The sequence below is a fragment of the Falco punctatus genome, assembly GCF_963210335.1.
Source record: "Falco punctatus genome assembly, chromosome: 12".
In the NCBI taxonomy this organism is placed as follows: domain Eukaryota; kingdom Metazoa; phylum Chordata; class Aves; order Falconiformes; family Falconidae; genus Falco; species Falco punctatus.
In genome coordinates, this window is record NC_137592.1 from 4,869,528 (window position 1) to 4,885,199 (window position 15,672).

General features: G+C 43.1%; 1 protein-coding gene across 1 annotated transcript in view; it reads right to left on the reverse strand.

Moving 5' to 3' along the window:
- Nucleotides 1-15,672, reverse strand: part of LOC308071871 (uncharacterized protein) — a 358,228-nt gene that overhangs the window by 330,600 nt on the left and 11,956 nt on the right. The window contains exon 1 of the transcript XR_013931346.1: nt 1-15,672. This exon is cut by the window's left edge and continues 11,665 nt beyond it; it is cut by the window's right edge and continues 11,956 nt beyond it. The gene's annotated coding sequence lies outside the window, so the exon portion shown is untranslated.

Below are 15,672 nucleotides of genomic sequence, written 5' to 3' on the forward strand. Positions count from 1 at the left end.
GCACTGGACTAGGAACAATATTATTATACTCATTGTTTTGATATCACCAGCACGTTATCCACAAAATAATGGAATATAATGAAACAATTTATCCTCCACAGACATATATTTTATAAAGGCTAGGGAAGAAAGGACAGACTTCTAAATTGCCTTGGCTATTCAAATTTCGACCAACACAAAATACACTAGAAATTACAGGAATCTTTGCCCACTTCTAGAAGACCTTGAGGATGCCTGGAGATCCCGCAGCAGGATTTGAGCTCTTCCCTCATTAACTCTTCAGTAGAGTTGGCTTCTTCACAATGCAGACAAGCTTGTTTTGGACAAGAAACCTAATTATTCTTGGAGGTTTCCTGCTCTTAAATCACAGAAAGATGGATTTTATTATAAATGCATTACCCACTGATTCAAAACTCAAACTTGTCATCTGAGAGAGTAACTCTGTAGCTGTCCTCCAGAACATGGGGTTTAGCCCCAAGTTCTGCACCACTTGTACCACATGCTGCCCTTCATTCAGCACTATTTTTACCTGCCAAAGCATTTTTAAATTCAAGCAAGCACCCATGTCTTCTATAGCTGTGAGGGTTCCTTTTGCTAATGGAGGAAGGATTAAGGGATGGATTTACTGGCTTTCTTCAATGGGACCCTATTTTGGGGGAATCTCCTATTTGAAAACAAAACCTCAGCAAATACTTCTGGGCAAGCCGTCCCCAGTTTGCAAAGAGTCTTTGCATTTCTTCAAGATGTCAAAGAGATAAAATCCAGCCTAAGGAGTGCATCACCTTGCAGAAGAAAATAGCAAATAGTAGCCAAGCACTCTGAAAAGCATGCACACATGTATTAGAGAGCTGGTATCGGCACATTATAAAGTATAGATTCCCTAATTCCTAGACTATCAAAGATCAATGAGTTACTTAAAAGACAGCTATTTGCTGCCACTCTGGTGGAGTTTCCTATCCTGGATTTTATTCAGTAGTTATCAGAGGGCTATAAAGCTCTTTCCCTTTTACTTTCCAGCTTTTCTCCCTTTTTTCCTTTTTTTTTTTTTTTTTTTTTTTTTTTTTAAGTGGTAGAAGATATTCATTTAAATAAAAGAAGAGCCATGACTTTTTCCATTGGTAATCTGGTCCATGTGTTCCCTGCAACAGAGCATTTTCAGAAGGGCCTGACTGTCTGGGTTAATTGTTTAATGCTTTTAGTTAGAATTAAACTTTGCACCTGCTCTGACAGTGATAAATTAAATGTGCTCCTTTTCCAATACTGTTGCCCTCTTTAAGTAGAGACCAAGAAGTGTATCTCCCTTCTTTCCCAGCGTTTGAGGAATCTGTGCTACACTTGAGTGTAAACCAGTATAATTTGTCACTAGAGCTAGCGCCAATTAAATTGATTGCGTTGGACTGAACTTTAGGACCTCTAATGCAAGCACTAAGGGAAAAATGGGCTTTTTTCTGCCCATTTCCCCATGTGGCACTTAGACATAGCTCAACAGTGGAAGGCTTTCAAGGTTCAAAAGGGTTTTATTTTCAAAAGAAATGGGCATTGATCAGTTGCATTTAAAGGCAAAGATAATTCCAGAGCTTGAAGGCTGGATTTGTGTTTAAGGTCTAAATCTCTTTCTTTAACCTTGGGGGGCCAGTATAACATAAAAGCCACAAAGAGATTAAGATTACAAAGGGTTTGCAAGTGTAAATGATGCAGTGGTATTCTTCAAACACAACGCAGACCGGCTTCACGACCACGGCTGGGGTCAGCATTTGATCTGTTGATTTTACACCTGTAAAAACAACTCGTGTTTATTTGTCACTTCGGCGTTATCTTGGCAAATGTTTGGGCGAGAGCGCTCCCACACTGAACTTGCTCACGCTGGGGAGTTCAAGCTCGCCTTCTTAAAGCTGATTGAAAAGTAAACACTCTAAAGGTCAGCCTGGCAGAGACAATACAAAAAGCCTTTTTCTTTGTCAGTGTAACACAGCCCACGTGAAGGATAGGAGCCGTATGCACCGCTATAGTCTTAAGTCAAGATGTATAGTTTTAATGCCTCAGGGAGCTCAACGGACAGTGCGGGAAGGCGTTCAGCGGCCGTCCGCATTCGTTATGCAGCCTGCATAGGCAGTCTGCCCGGCAAGCTGTTGCCGTGTGGGTTGTAAATATGCAGTAAGTAATTACCCTTCTCGGGGCTTGCCTTCAGCGGGCTCCCGACACCACTGTATCTCCAGCTCTGGGGAGAATTCCCTCACTTGCAGCCATAAGATAGCCCAGCCTAGGCAGGGCACCCATGTTGGTCAAGCCTGTAGCATCAGTGACCACAGACTAGCTCTCCTTGGTGAAGTGTGTTTCTATGGCTGGTGCAACAGCAGAAATAAGGTTAAAAGTACTTTTGCCGGCAATCTAATTGCAGGCACTTATTCACATCCCTCTTTTTGAAAGGAAGTTGCCCAACAGTCCATGCAAGCTTACCAGAGCCTTCCAGTTTGGGGTCAAAATCTCTTTCCAACAGACCATCAGGTCTATTGACTGCACAAGGCATCCTCACTTGTAAAGCCCCGGACACACGGAAGAGAAGCCCATACCTCCTCGGAGCTTTCTTTCACTCATAGTGGAAAAAACCAGCAAAGCCTCTGCTGTGCACCTGGGATAATCACTTTGCTGCATGCAACAACCAAGTCTCAGAGAAAGCCAAAGCCCAAGCCATTTTCGAGATGGAGCTGGACAAACGGGGGGCAACCGGACAGATTTATGCAGCACCATGTAATGGGCACAAGGAAACTGTTTTTTTAATTACAAAAGGGCACCACAGGCACTGCTGCCGATATACAGGGAGAGGGATGTGCCAAGCTGCACCTTATTGATTCATGCAGCAACAGCCAACCTGCTCACCGGCCTAGGCAGAGGACGCCACCGGTCAAAAGTAGCATAGGCAGCATTTCACACAAGCCTGCAGCAGCAGATGCATTTCTGAGTGATAGAGGGGAGACTGAGCAGGAGGGGGCTGCACAGCCATCCAGCTGCATCCTGCCAGGCAGGAACAGGGACACGTTGCTAACAGAGAAAGCAAAGCCTCATGAAGCCCCCTGGGGAAAGCTACCCTTGCTAAGGTACGTGGGCACATGTGTGAAACTTGGGGAATTTTCCCATATAGCATCCATTTTCTTGCAGCAACGTATGATTGACATTAACATGCGCATATGTATGTGCGTGTAATGGGTATATATAGTGGCTTTATACATACATAACTGAATACACACATGTATACATTAGCAGGTGCAAGGGGTTGACAGCTGGTCTCACTTCTGCACAGACACTCACCAGACCACCCCAGTCAAATCCAGTTTCTTGGGACAACTGTGCTTCTGGCTTCCCACGTCTAAGTGAAGTTCAGGTACCAGCCTACCGAGACTCTGACCTTCATGGTTGGTAACAGGCATAAGCAAACAGACACCCACATGTGTAGGCTGTGCACAGCTCCCCAACACACCGTTACTTTCAGCTCAGCAGCACAGAAGACACATCCACTGACGTGAAAATTAACAACCCACTAACCAGAACTCATCAGCCAAGTATAAGTACCCAGGGCTGGGTGCAGATGCACACATACACGTTGGCACAGCAGGTATATCTGCATAGACATATGTGGACATATACAAAACCAGATGCCCCAGCTGACACCCACCAGTATAACTCCACTTGCACCAGTGCATGATCTGGCTGTGAAACATTTGCTATCACCTGACATCTGAAAGGAGAAATGAGAGGTAACTATTTCAAAGCCACCAGGCTTTTTTTCTCTTTTTTTTTTTCTTTTTTTCTTTCGGTGAGACTTGATTTAAAATCTGTAAAAAGAAATAAATGTTGAACCAAGATAAACTGTACTTGAAGCCCATATGCAAGACAACACATCAGGTCTCCTCATACTGAAACTCTACAGTGAAACCAAATCAGAGATCAAGAAGAATCCATGCCTGAAACCTCCAGCTACTGAATTTACCAGCTGAAGAGAGTGCATCGTGGCTGACCAGAACAGTTGTACTTCTCAGGAAAGACAGCAAAGGAAGGGCACAAAGGCCAGTGTCATTTGCCAGGCTGGAAACTTTAGACAACACGCAAAGCCGATTGCAGTTTTGTTGCTATTTTCAAAAGTGCAAGTTGTTTCAACAGAAGCCTAATCTGTGTATGTCTGGAATAGGAATGAATGGATTAGCCTTTCAAACCCTTCAAGATCAGGTCAAGATCATTCAAGCGAACCACAGCTACAGCAGAGTTGATTCTGCACCCGGCAACTTGTATCACAAACAACATTTACTTACTGTAAAAAGTGCCTGGTGTTGGCATACCGCTTTGAAGAGTCTTTTGAGGATGACTAAGAGAGCACAAGATTAGTCAACAGTAATCTACGTACCCAGATACACGCTAGGCATTAGTCACCTGCAAGCATGCTACCTGCGCTGGCTGGCGAGGGACACTGCCGGGCATTGTCTGAAAGCCCTCTCCTGATTACAGCCTCACAATGGCATTGTTTGGTTTGAACCGCAGGTATTTGTGTCGGGCATTCAGCTTTTCCACTGTTCCTTGATTGGTTCTTCTCAGCTGAGTCCCAGTAAATTAAAGTTCCTTTGCTGAGCATATCAAAGTAACACCAGATAATTTTTCATAAGCATTACTTGACCCAGCTGGTATATCTTCATGTTTGAAAATGATTTTGACTCACAATGGGAACGGCTCCGTTATGTCAGAGAGGAGGTTTTGTTTCATTTGAAGCCACTAACTAGCCCAAGCCTCCAGTGCCATTAAGATATCTAGCAGAGGTTCTCCACACAGTGTATTTCTTTGGAGGGGTTATTGTGAAAAATATCCCTAATCTAAGTCAGGCAGAGAGTGCTGGAACCCAAGTCACCCTGTGCTCAGACGAATCCCCAAGCCGATGAGCCGTGAAGGTCAACGCCACCATACACCCTAAGATCGGCAGAAAACATAGATCTCCCATCAGAACCTCTTCCTCCAGAGGTTTAGTCTCTGGTAAGTAGCCTTTCTGTATTTAAAAAGACAATTTGTGTCTTTCACTGGAAGGGAAGGGTCATCACAAATGGTATGGGAACTGGAGGGAAAGTTTCCAAGTGCATCAGAAAAACATTCCACGGGGACAAAGGTGGTAGAGCTGCTGAAGTCTTGCAGAGCATGATAGTTTCTAGGATATGGGGCTTATGTTCCTCACCTCAGGGACAAAACATGCTGCTTTCTGGATATGTAAGACATGTGCTTCTGAAAATGTGTAAAGGTCTGGCTTTGTATCCACATCAACAACTTTTGGAAAATCATTCCTCATTGGCAGCACCTCGATGTACCCACCACAGTCTCCTTACTTTCTTCTTCCTAATGTAATGACCCCCATGGCTCTCCCTACCTGAATAAATTGAGTCTCATCCCACGCTTTCCTACAGCAAAACCATTCATCTTGGCGTACAGCCACCCTAAGTCCTGTAATTCTTCCACAGGGGACAGATTCATCTACAGACAATTTCCATCACTCATGGCTCAATTATGACAGCCTCTGTCTCTCACTTACACTGCATCACATCTTCCACAATCCCTTGGACTCAGTAGATGCTGGATCTCCAAGACCCTGCCCCAAAAACACCTCAGTTTCACCAAATAGCACATAAACAAGTGAAAGCAGAGACCACACAAGTGATTTTCTTTCCCTCTGAGGTTCACCTGTGGTTCTAACATCTCTGTTTCTAATACATGGTTAAGCAAATCACATTAGTAGCACTGGAAAGATTTAAGCAGTGGTTGTTTTTTTTTTCTTTTCCTAGTAGAGAATTAGCAATGGGAAAGAGCCACTCCCATTCTCCTGACATGTTCATTTACAGGAGTACGTTCAATCAGCATTATCTAGAGGCTTTCATGAGAACATAATTGCTGATGTATGAAATAAGTGGCAAACACTCCAAAACCTAGCAAAAATTTGGAATCCTAACATTTTAAAACTTCTTTGTCCCATGTTCTGTAAAAAACACTTTTTGAAATACTAATAACAGACATGAGCAAATGGTGATTTTTTTTTTTTTCACCCTCCAAATACCTCCTAGAAATATCCACTGGAATTTTCACATGCATGTGTTTTGGCTGATTTTGCGTCACTGTTGTTTGCTTGTTTCCCCTGAATATTCCAAAGCAAGAATATATGATCAGGAACGACGCCAAAAAGAGAAAATTTCAAGTAAATGTAAGGTATATTCACAGGAACTTACTACTTCAAGCTTTAGTTTCTGTATCAGCCATGGAAACCTGCCTGAAAGAGTTATATTCCTCCAACCAAACAGAAAAATACCACGTGTTCCATCCAGCTTCGAAGATAGTTTCTATTTTGCTTCAAATACATATGCAAAACTGAACTAGTTATTAATTCAGCAACAGAATTAATTGCTAAATCATTTCAAATAGCTTCGATGAGAAAGCTTGAAAGCTGCTGATAATTGCAAACACTAAAGAGGCAAAACAAGACCACAGCACGATGACGAATCATTTGTTGATCCCTAGTAACAAGAGGCTGTAACTCCAGAGACAAAAGGGCATCTTCCAGCTCTGGCCGTGACTGGGACCTGCTGGACGAGGAGCAGGACACTGGCACAGCTGCAGCACTCACCATCAGTCACTCACACTGTCATAGTTAATATGTAAAAATAGAAGGGAAAGACATACATCGCTGTCTGAGGAGGAGTAAGCGGCGTGCTGAGGCAGGGAGGCCATACCAAAGCTAAGGTCTAACTCAGTCTCTTCTATTTCAGTGTAGAGCCTCAACCAGGAGGACCCACACCTCCTTCAGCTAACTGCTGATCATCTATTGCTCTCTGCACTCATCATTCTACATCTGCTCTGATCTGGACTGAATAAGCTACTACCAAAGGCAAAGCTGGAGAGAGGGACCCCTACATCCCTACCCCAGGAAAAATAACGGTAGAAAGAAACGTCCACTGAGATGAATTTTTGAAGTGTTACATAAAATGACAGGTTTTGTTTAACCCAAATCGCAGTCCATGCTGTGGCACAAGCCATTCCACACGGCATTCCTGCCTTGAAAGAGTGACCTCAGTGAAACCACAACTAATGCAAAAACTCTGCCCAGCTTGGGGTAAGTGAGCAGTTGGCTGAGATTTCTCTAGCTGTCTTTGCTTTGATTGCAAATGAGAGACATGTGTTAAGAAAAGTGATTATGCTTAAATTCAAGTGGCTGAACTTCTCGTTGGTGAGGGTTTTTTTCCCTTACTCTCTTCCTTTTTAAAAAGACATCCCTTAGACAGCTGAGCTAATAGAGTCCAACATCTTTGATGATAGTGATGCTAACACTAGAAACAAATTATAGTGTTCAGAAAGTTTGAAAGACTGAAAAGAAATGCAGAACGTGTAACACCAAATTTGCCTGTCAAGTATTTTTTTTATTACTGCTTGATTCATTTTATTTTATTCTTAAAACTGATGTTTTTGCAGCTATCTGCCTCCTCATTGGAAATTCCAGCTTGGAGAATACTGATTTGCAACTTCAATCATCGCCTGACGCACACAGTCCCCGCTAAGTGAGAGCCGATCCATAACAGGTATTTCGAATTTTCATAAGTCACAACATATCACCCTAAAGTGAAGCATTTCATTTGCAGGACACACTCTTCTGAAATCAGCAAATATTTTTAATTTTTTTTAAAATGCATAAATCTAGCTTAATATTCTGAGTGCAAGTGGCCACATACACCCACTGCCGGCATCACCTGGCAGAGCTCCCTAGACTTCAGCAGAAATTCCCTTAAATAAAACCAGCTGAGAGTGTGGCTGAACATTTTAAGGTAATTCTGACTCAAGATTTCTGTTGTCTTTTTTTTATTATCTTTTAATGTGGTTTTAACCATATACTCCCTTATGTGATACTGTTCAGTAAATGATAGGGGTTCGCTGTGAGACCACATGGCACATACTGTGTTAACTGGTGGCTTGCAGTATCGCCACTTTGCTAATAACTCTCAACACTGATGGCTGCTTATTGTCACAAGACATCGTATTTGAGGCATTGTCATTGTGTCCCTCAATCTGTTCTGTCCCATACTCCTAAAGAAAGACTCTCTGCACCTAAAAACAGTAATATTGCCGCACAAAGACCAAGTGATACAGCCACAGCAGCACCTTTACACAGCATGGTCCAAGTTCATTTTCTACACTTTCCTGTATTATTTCCTTGGAAAAAATAAACAGGCAGGTCTGAGCTTTCCTGCTCAACCAGATGACCCATAACAAGCTGCCTTTTCTCCTTGCAGATGGCAGAGCAAAAGACCACCTCCTCAGCAGCCGACCTCAGCAGCCTTAAGGCATGTAGTAAAGCATGCCCAGATTATGAAAGCAATGCAAGCTCCAGGATAACATATGCTGCTTGCTAGCTTTTTATTTGTGCAAAGCACCTGTGTGGACTGCACATAAAATGCAAATCAGAGAGGCACCTTGGTATAGATGCCACCAAAATGGAGAAAGTAGCACCACTGGACACGCATTCACCATACCCAGCAATAGGACAGAGGTTGTCCCACAAAGTTTTGCTGTTCTTAAAAGGAATATCATCGCCATGAACAATGCTGTTTCAGCTAGGCTTGAATCAGCAGAAAAACTCTTCCTGCACTGAAGAAGTTATAATACAACCTGTGAAAATTATTTCAACTTGGTTTCATTTTTTTGAAACTCTGGATTTTTAACACAGATCTGCTCTCCAACAATATGATGGAAACATTGTGTAACCAAGAATTTCTGAGAAACGGTGTAAATGAGAATTGGCTGAGCCCTTCTAAATGTAGTTGTGAAACACATCAGTTTCAACAAAATAATGATACAGGGGGAATCAGGTGATCTCCTGGTTTTACAGAGCTCTATAGGGATCTTCTGTTCTCTGGATCTGTGTCAGGTTCTCACATCCTAAATTTCACATCGACTTTTGAGTTCAAACGGACAGCATAACTCAGCCCAAACAAGAGCACTTCCACCTGACTCTCTAACTCAGGCCAGACTCACTTAAAACTCAGCCCACGTTCATCAAAAGGCTTGCAAAACCTCTATGAACTTGGCCCAAGTTGGGATGTGTAATGGGTTTCAGCTCTAATGACTTTCACCTGGTTTGGGGTTTGCTCACTGAAGTTTTCCCACAGTCCCCATTAGGGCTCAGATGAGAACTGCTGCTCCCCACCCATTTCTCTTATCTCTGCATCTTATAACTAATATTATTAAGCTAATGCATTTACTTTGCTTTTCAGCCATGGGAAACAATCCTCCTCCTCCTCCTCCCCCTTTGATTTTGGTATCGAACATGAGAGCATAGACCTAAATATGGATGTTGGAGCATATGGGAGGTTTGCATTGACCTCAACCAGGGGATTCTCATGGATAACAAAGGACATTTATAGACCACATATAACACTAGCTTTATTATAGATGGGATAATTCCATGTGTGATATTCACATTTAGCCTAAAGGTGCCTTGAACTTGATAAGTTCATAGCAATCATAGTAAAACTTGCTTTCACCTTCGCATCCTTGGTCTGTACACTGCCTTAAGCACCTTTTAAGGGTAACTGTACTTTGTGAGCTTATACTATCTCACCTCTATCTCCCTGATAGTGGGTGGTGCCATATAGCAATAGAGAGAAATTAAGCCTGAGCAGAGCTGGCAGGAATTCCCAATACTGTTCTGGGAGCCAAGCAAGTTCATTTAATGCTGTTCAGGTGGCTCAACGCGGCAATTTGGCACATGCGCTTAGCCACAGTGAGTCAGTGCAATTACCAGGGTGTCATCCATGCCCCTGCTCTTCATGCTTACCAACACAAAAAGCAACAGCAGAAAATTTTAAGACAACACAACCAGTGACACCAGCAGACTTGCAAATGGTTTTGAACAGTTGGAAATTGCTGGAACTGGAATTCACACAGTAACAAAATGTACCTGCTTTGGGGGATGTACAAGACAACTCGGTCTTCCTTTCCTTCCTGTGCTGGCTTTTTACTAAAAGGACATGCTGAAAGCATGAAAACCTTATTTGGGTGGCTGCTTGTTCCTTGCTTGTTCTAAGCAAGAAAACAAAATGTCTAGAAAAACAAATTAGGAATTACAGGAAGATTGCACAACAGCAATGGAAAAAGAACAGATTCAAGTCAAACCATAACCCAGTAAAGAATTACCCTCTTCAGCATATGACTTTGACTTGAGTAATTATATTCTTAAAACTAAAATTTGTTAAAAAACCTCAAGTAATATTTTTTTCCTGATGCCACACAGAGTCGTTTTTTCATTTGGTGGTGATTGTTCTGGGAATGGTTACACTTCTACTGAGACCAACATTCAAAAACCATCTTGGGTCTCTGCTGCCACGTGACGAGGCATCACCAGCCCTTCTGACTCCGGAAAGGCCATGGGGTGCTGCCTATGGCTTTGCTTTGAACCTCAGACCTAAAGTCTTTTAAAGCCACTCAGTGAACCAGATGGGTCTTTCCAGCTCTCGCATGTACCCCCCTAAGGTCCTCCAGGCAGAAAAGCCCAGTCCTATAGTCCTTGCAGGCAGGTGCGAGGAAGTCTGGTGAAAACCTAAAGACAACACCTCACCCTCCCACCAGGAGATCATGAAAGATATCTACAGAGCTTAACAGAGATGAAATTATCAAGGATAATTGGCTTTAAGAGCCCAAATCAAAATGTTATGTTCATTCTATTCATTGAGTTGCAATCAGGCTATAAACTGAGGAAAATATTTTTTTTCACAGGAAAACAAAATGAGAGCTTGCCCGCCTAGTGCTGCCCAGACTTTTAGGACAGCATTATTCTCCCTCACAGGGAGGGGAAGAGCTTATCCTTACCATTTTTCTGCAAGAAATTTCCACAGGTCCATTTAAAAATGCCACATACATTATCATGGGACTTGATCAGGAATTTTAAACAAGACCGGTTTTTCCAGTACCAAAAAGCATTTCTGTAAAACCTTTCCAAGAGAAAGTATTGATTTTTGTGGGAATATTCACATTTCTACCAGGAACTTGAAATGAGTTATTTTCTCCAGGGCCTGCTCAAACTTCATCAGAAATATGCAAATGGTCGGAATGACCCAGAATGGTTCAGCATTTTGAGACTTGCTGGAATATGGCAGGGCTTGGCTTGCTGCGAGCCACGTTCTCTGCGCCAGGCTACAAATGCCACCATACAGGGGGCAACCACTTGGAATCCCAAAATGCCCCCATGAAATGCTTCTTTTTTTTCCCTTTTTTTGTTTTTTTTTTTCATTATTAAATTCAAATTTGCATAATTTCTTCTGGAACAAGAAGTGCTGAATCTGGATGAAAGCAAAATTTAAAGTTGGGCATTTTCTGTGAGATGACTGTTCCCATTTTTGTTCAACTAGGGTTTTAGTTGTTGTACAGTTTTTCTAGAATTTTTTTTCCACAGAAAACACCATTCCTTCTAAATGCCCATTTTTATGGTGCTGCTGAAGGCAAGATCTAAGTCACAGAACATATTGGTTGGGCTGGGGGACTTATTTTGAATGCCTGCTTCTCCTAGCTTTGCTTGCTTGCTAGTCTGTTTGCGCTCAGGGAATCACAGAACAGTTTGGCTGTAGTTACTAGGCACAAGAAATATATAAATGTTCAGACAAAAGGGCTGGAGCCAGTAAAAAACAAAACTGTGCGTTGTTCCTGCAGTGCAGAAACACTAAATATTTCTAGCTGAATACAGCTTTTCATGCTTATCATCTACTTTACTTGTTTTCACTTTTATTGAGTAAAGTAGAGCCCAGACTAAATACAGGAACAATTATACTTGGAAAATATTTAAAATATTTTTTTTCTCCTATTTGGACAACCTGAATGTTTAACGTCTGATATTTTTAGCCAGAAACTCTCTGTTTCTTCCCTCCCTTCCACCCCTCATGCATTTTAGTGATGAGGTTTCAGGGATCCATCACCTTTTCTGGAGGAGGGAGGCTGCCACACGATGCACAGGGTGAGGTGTGATGCTGAAATACCATGGCCCCTCAGCACACGTGCAAGTCAGAAGGCAGCAGAAGCCAGGTTTCAATGCAATATGTAAATAATATTGAATGTGTTAAATAACAAATAACATATATAAAATACAGCCAACCAAGTGGGCTTCCTCCCTCTGATGTAACCGTACTCAAGACTCCTCACTTGGGAAATTTAGCTGTGCTCTTAGGATTTCTAAACAGGCTTAGGGTTTCTAAAGTTCTGGGTCTTAGAGCAGGATTTTAAGAAAGACCAAGTATTTAGCACTTCGAAATCAGGTGGGAGTTAACAGTGGTTCTTGATGCCCTTGGCTGGGAGCCATCAGCAGCGCGGGGCCGGGATGCCCGGGGAGATATTTCTGGAAAAACACCAGCGGTTCTTCTTGACCTGCCCACGGTCCCAGAGCTGCTGGCAGGGGATATGGTACAAGTCTGGGAGCATGTGTGAGACCTTCACCTTCTCCACCCATGTCACCTCCACCTATATGTGAAGAAGTGAGCATGTTGTTGAACACACTAAAGAAAAAGATAAAACAAAACCTAGGCTTTTCTAGAAATTTTGTAAAGCCACGGAGAGCTGAGGAACAAAACAGCTCAGAGTCCCAGGCTCAAACATCAGGGCTCCAATATCAGTCTCACTATTGACCCACTGTTGTAAAATGTTGCTGCTCTTCACAGTTTTTAAATAATCTACCCATTGCTTCCTGAATCCATCAGGCCTGAGAATCTAAGTAAAGCGCTAAAAATGCAAATGGCTTTGAAGCTGCATTAATGTGAAATAAGATGGTCACTCAGTGTTAAGCTGTCTAGACTTATGAATAAAGTCCCCTTAAACTGAGCAAACCCACCTGGCAAATAAGCTCACTTGTGAGCCCTATCTGCATGTAACATCTCAGGATGTCTGGCTTCCTCAGACCTATGCCAAAAAGCCTCCCTACAAACTCTCCGATAGCTTCAAAACCTCAGGGGCTCACAGTTCTGTCAAAATTTTGCAAATGCATCTTGAAATTAAAGGTTGAATGTAACTAACATGGGAGCTGAAGGGAGATTTAAGAAATACAAATGGAAAATTAACCTACTTGCCCCCTTTCTTTTTTTTTTTTTTTAAACAAACCTTCAGACGCGATTTGAAATCACCCACAAGAAAAATAAGATTGAACTCTGCTGTGGATTGTGTCCCAGAAGTAAGGATTTTTCTGGATGGGCAAAAATTATCACCGCACAGAAGTAATTGAAAAAAATCATCACTTCTTCACAAGACAAAATATCAGCTGTCAACCAATAAAAAGACCTTCTTCAACAACTGATAGGAGGTTGTGTCCAGAAGTTCATCCAAATATTCATACAAATTTTGCTGCAGGATCTCCAGTGTTTTCTCAGGAGGGACCGTTCAATCACGGAAGATGGGAACTGATACCCAATACCTGATATTTCTAAGCCAGTCTGCGATTAAAAAACAACACAACAAAAAAACCCCAAACCTCATTGTGAAATGTGACTCTTACCTGGTTTTCCTTTAGATGTGCGTGAATGAATGTGGCAGTGTGCACATGAATGTTGTTGGGACAAGGTTGGAGAGCTGAGGGAAGTCTTGAGGGACTGCTCGGTGGTAGGAAGGGGGAAAAAAACCACCAAAACCCCAAACCCTAGGATTTCTTCCTGCAACTTACGGAATCAAAACAGAGCGCTGCATAACTTAAACCTGCCTGAGGTCCTTGCTGTCATTCCCAGGACCTGTTTTGTGGAGAAATAACACAAAACTGGCTCTTTTTGCCCATTCCCACCCACTCCCTGCCCTTTCCCTCCCAGGTCTGTTCGATGGTGCTGAGCCCTGTGCCATTTGCTCTGCCATGGCTTTGAAAGGACAAGAAAGGGGTTTTAAGTAACAGAGACGCTTCTGAATAAATTCTCCCTTGGGAAACAAAATACATGAACAGCCACTCCGTGTCACATGTGGTTTATGTGCCGCACGTGGAGCCAGGCTGGAGCCCAGGTCTGCACAGGTCTGCCTGTACAAAGCCAGCCTGGGTAAAATCAATGGCAGGGGGTGGGGAATGAATCATAGCAGATTCTGCTTGTAGTCAAACTCAGATAGATAGGGGAAAAAAAAAATCCCTCAATTGAAAAGATTTTGGGGCCAAGACCAGATGCTCATAAAACTTTGATAAACGATAGTATGAAATATGCATGTGGGGGCCGGTTTGGTAAAGCTTCATTCCCATTCGCCTACTCCCTTCCTCTGCTGCCTTCTCACAAACCAAAACATGCAAATGGAGCTTTTCAATTCAGGGTAGGTTTTCGCCACCCTCCCACCCCATTTTTTTATTTTTTAAATGCTTTGAGAAGCTCAGATCCAAGCCGGACCCTCCAAGTCCTGCGCCATGGGTCTTTTCAGGGCCACTCTGCTGATACAGGCCAAGACACGATGAACAACAAACAGCACCTGCATGCAGAAAGCACAGTGGAGCTGGAAGTATCAGTCCAAGAGGAAAATTTTTCCATAACAAGCCACTGCTAGGGAAAGCATTTTGGCTTACAGGTTTCCAGCCTACAGTATCTCCTTTCCCAGATCCTCTTCTGCTGCATATGCAGACAATTTAGGTCCTGGGTGTCCCTCCTGCATCCCAGAATGCCACAGCCACAAGATGAACAATGTGCAATTTGGAAAGCTTTAACTTTTTACCCTGATTCAGCAGTGCTGCAAGCCCGGCAGCATGGTGGAGGACACGAGGTCCAGCCTGGAGCGGTGCAGGGCTCCCTGCCACCCCCAGCATCACCCTCCCCCATGCTGGTCAGCACTGGAAGGGGCCTGTAACACCAGCCGGGGGGAATTCGGATCCCAGCAGCTCCCCAGCTTTGAGTGGGCTTTCTGCCAGGCCAAAGTTTCCCCCCAAAACTTGGCCCAAGAAATCAGGGGTCTTTCTAATCAGAGCACTTGGCATTGGCTCAGAAAGATCCTGGGTTTGCAGTTATAGGAGCAACTAAGTTCCCACAGCAACATAAATTTCCACCACCACCACCCCCCCCCGCCCTTTATCATCTGGAAAAAGTAAAATACAGGCTAAAAAGTCTAGACTCACAAGAAGTAACACTTTCTTTAGCTCATTACCCCCAAGGTAAAGCCACAGTTTCAATCCCAGACCAGGGCAGCATTTCGGGAACAACTACCAAAAGCACACAGCCTGGTAGGGGTGGGGGTGAGACGAGTCGGAAAGAGACACCCACATATAAACGACCCTGCCCATAAACATCAGCTCTGCCAGGGCATTACCTCGTGGCCAGAAGAACATCTGCAAGGGGTGAGCACAGGGCCCAGGCTCCCCCCTCGCTCACCATGGGGTGATGGGAGACAGCACCTATGCAGGGGGTAAAGTGCCCAAAGTTCAGCAGAGCTACTACTCTTGTGTTTCGATTTGGCAATTTTGACAGTTAAAAACGCTTCTGTTAATCAGGAACAAAACCCAAAGAATATTTTTTAAAAAAAATCAGTAAATTGAAAACCCCTGCAAATTGCTTCAGGTTGATGATATATTGATTTTCTAAAATAATACTGATTATTCCAATAAAATTGAAATCAGTTTTCAAATGAAAGCCTTTCCAGGAGCAGGCAGATTTAACAGTCTCCACAACAGGCACGCAC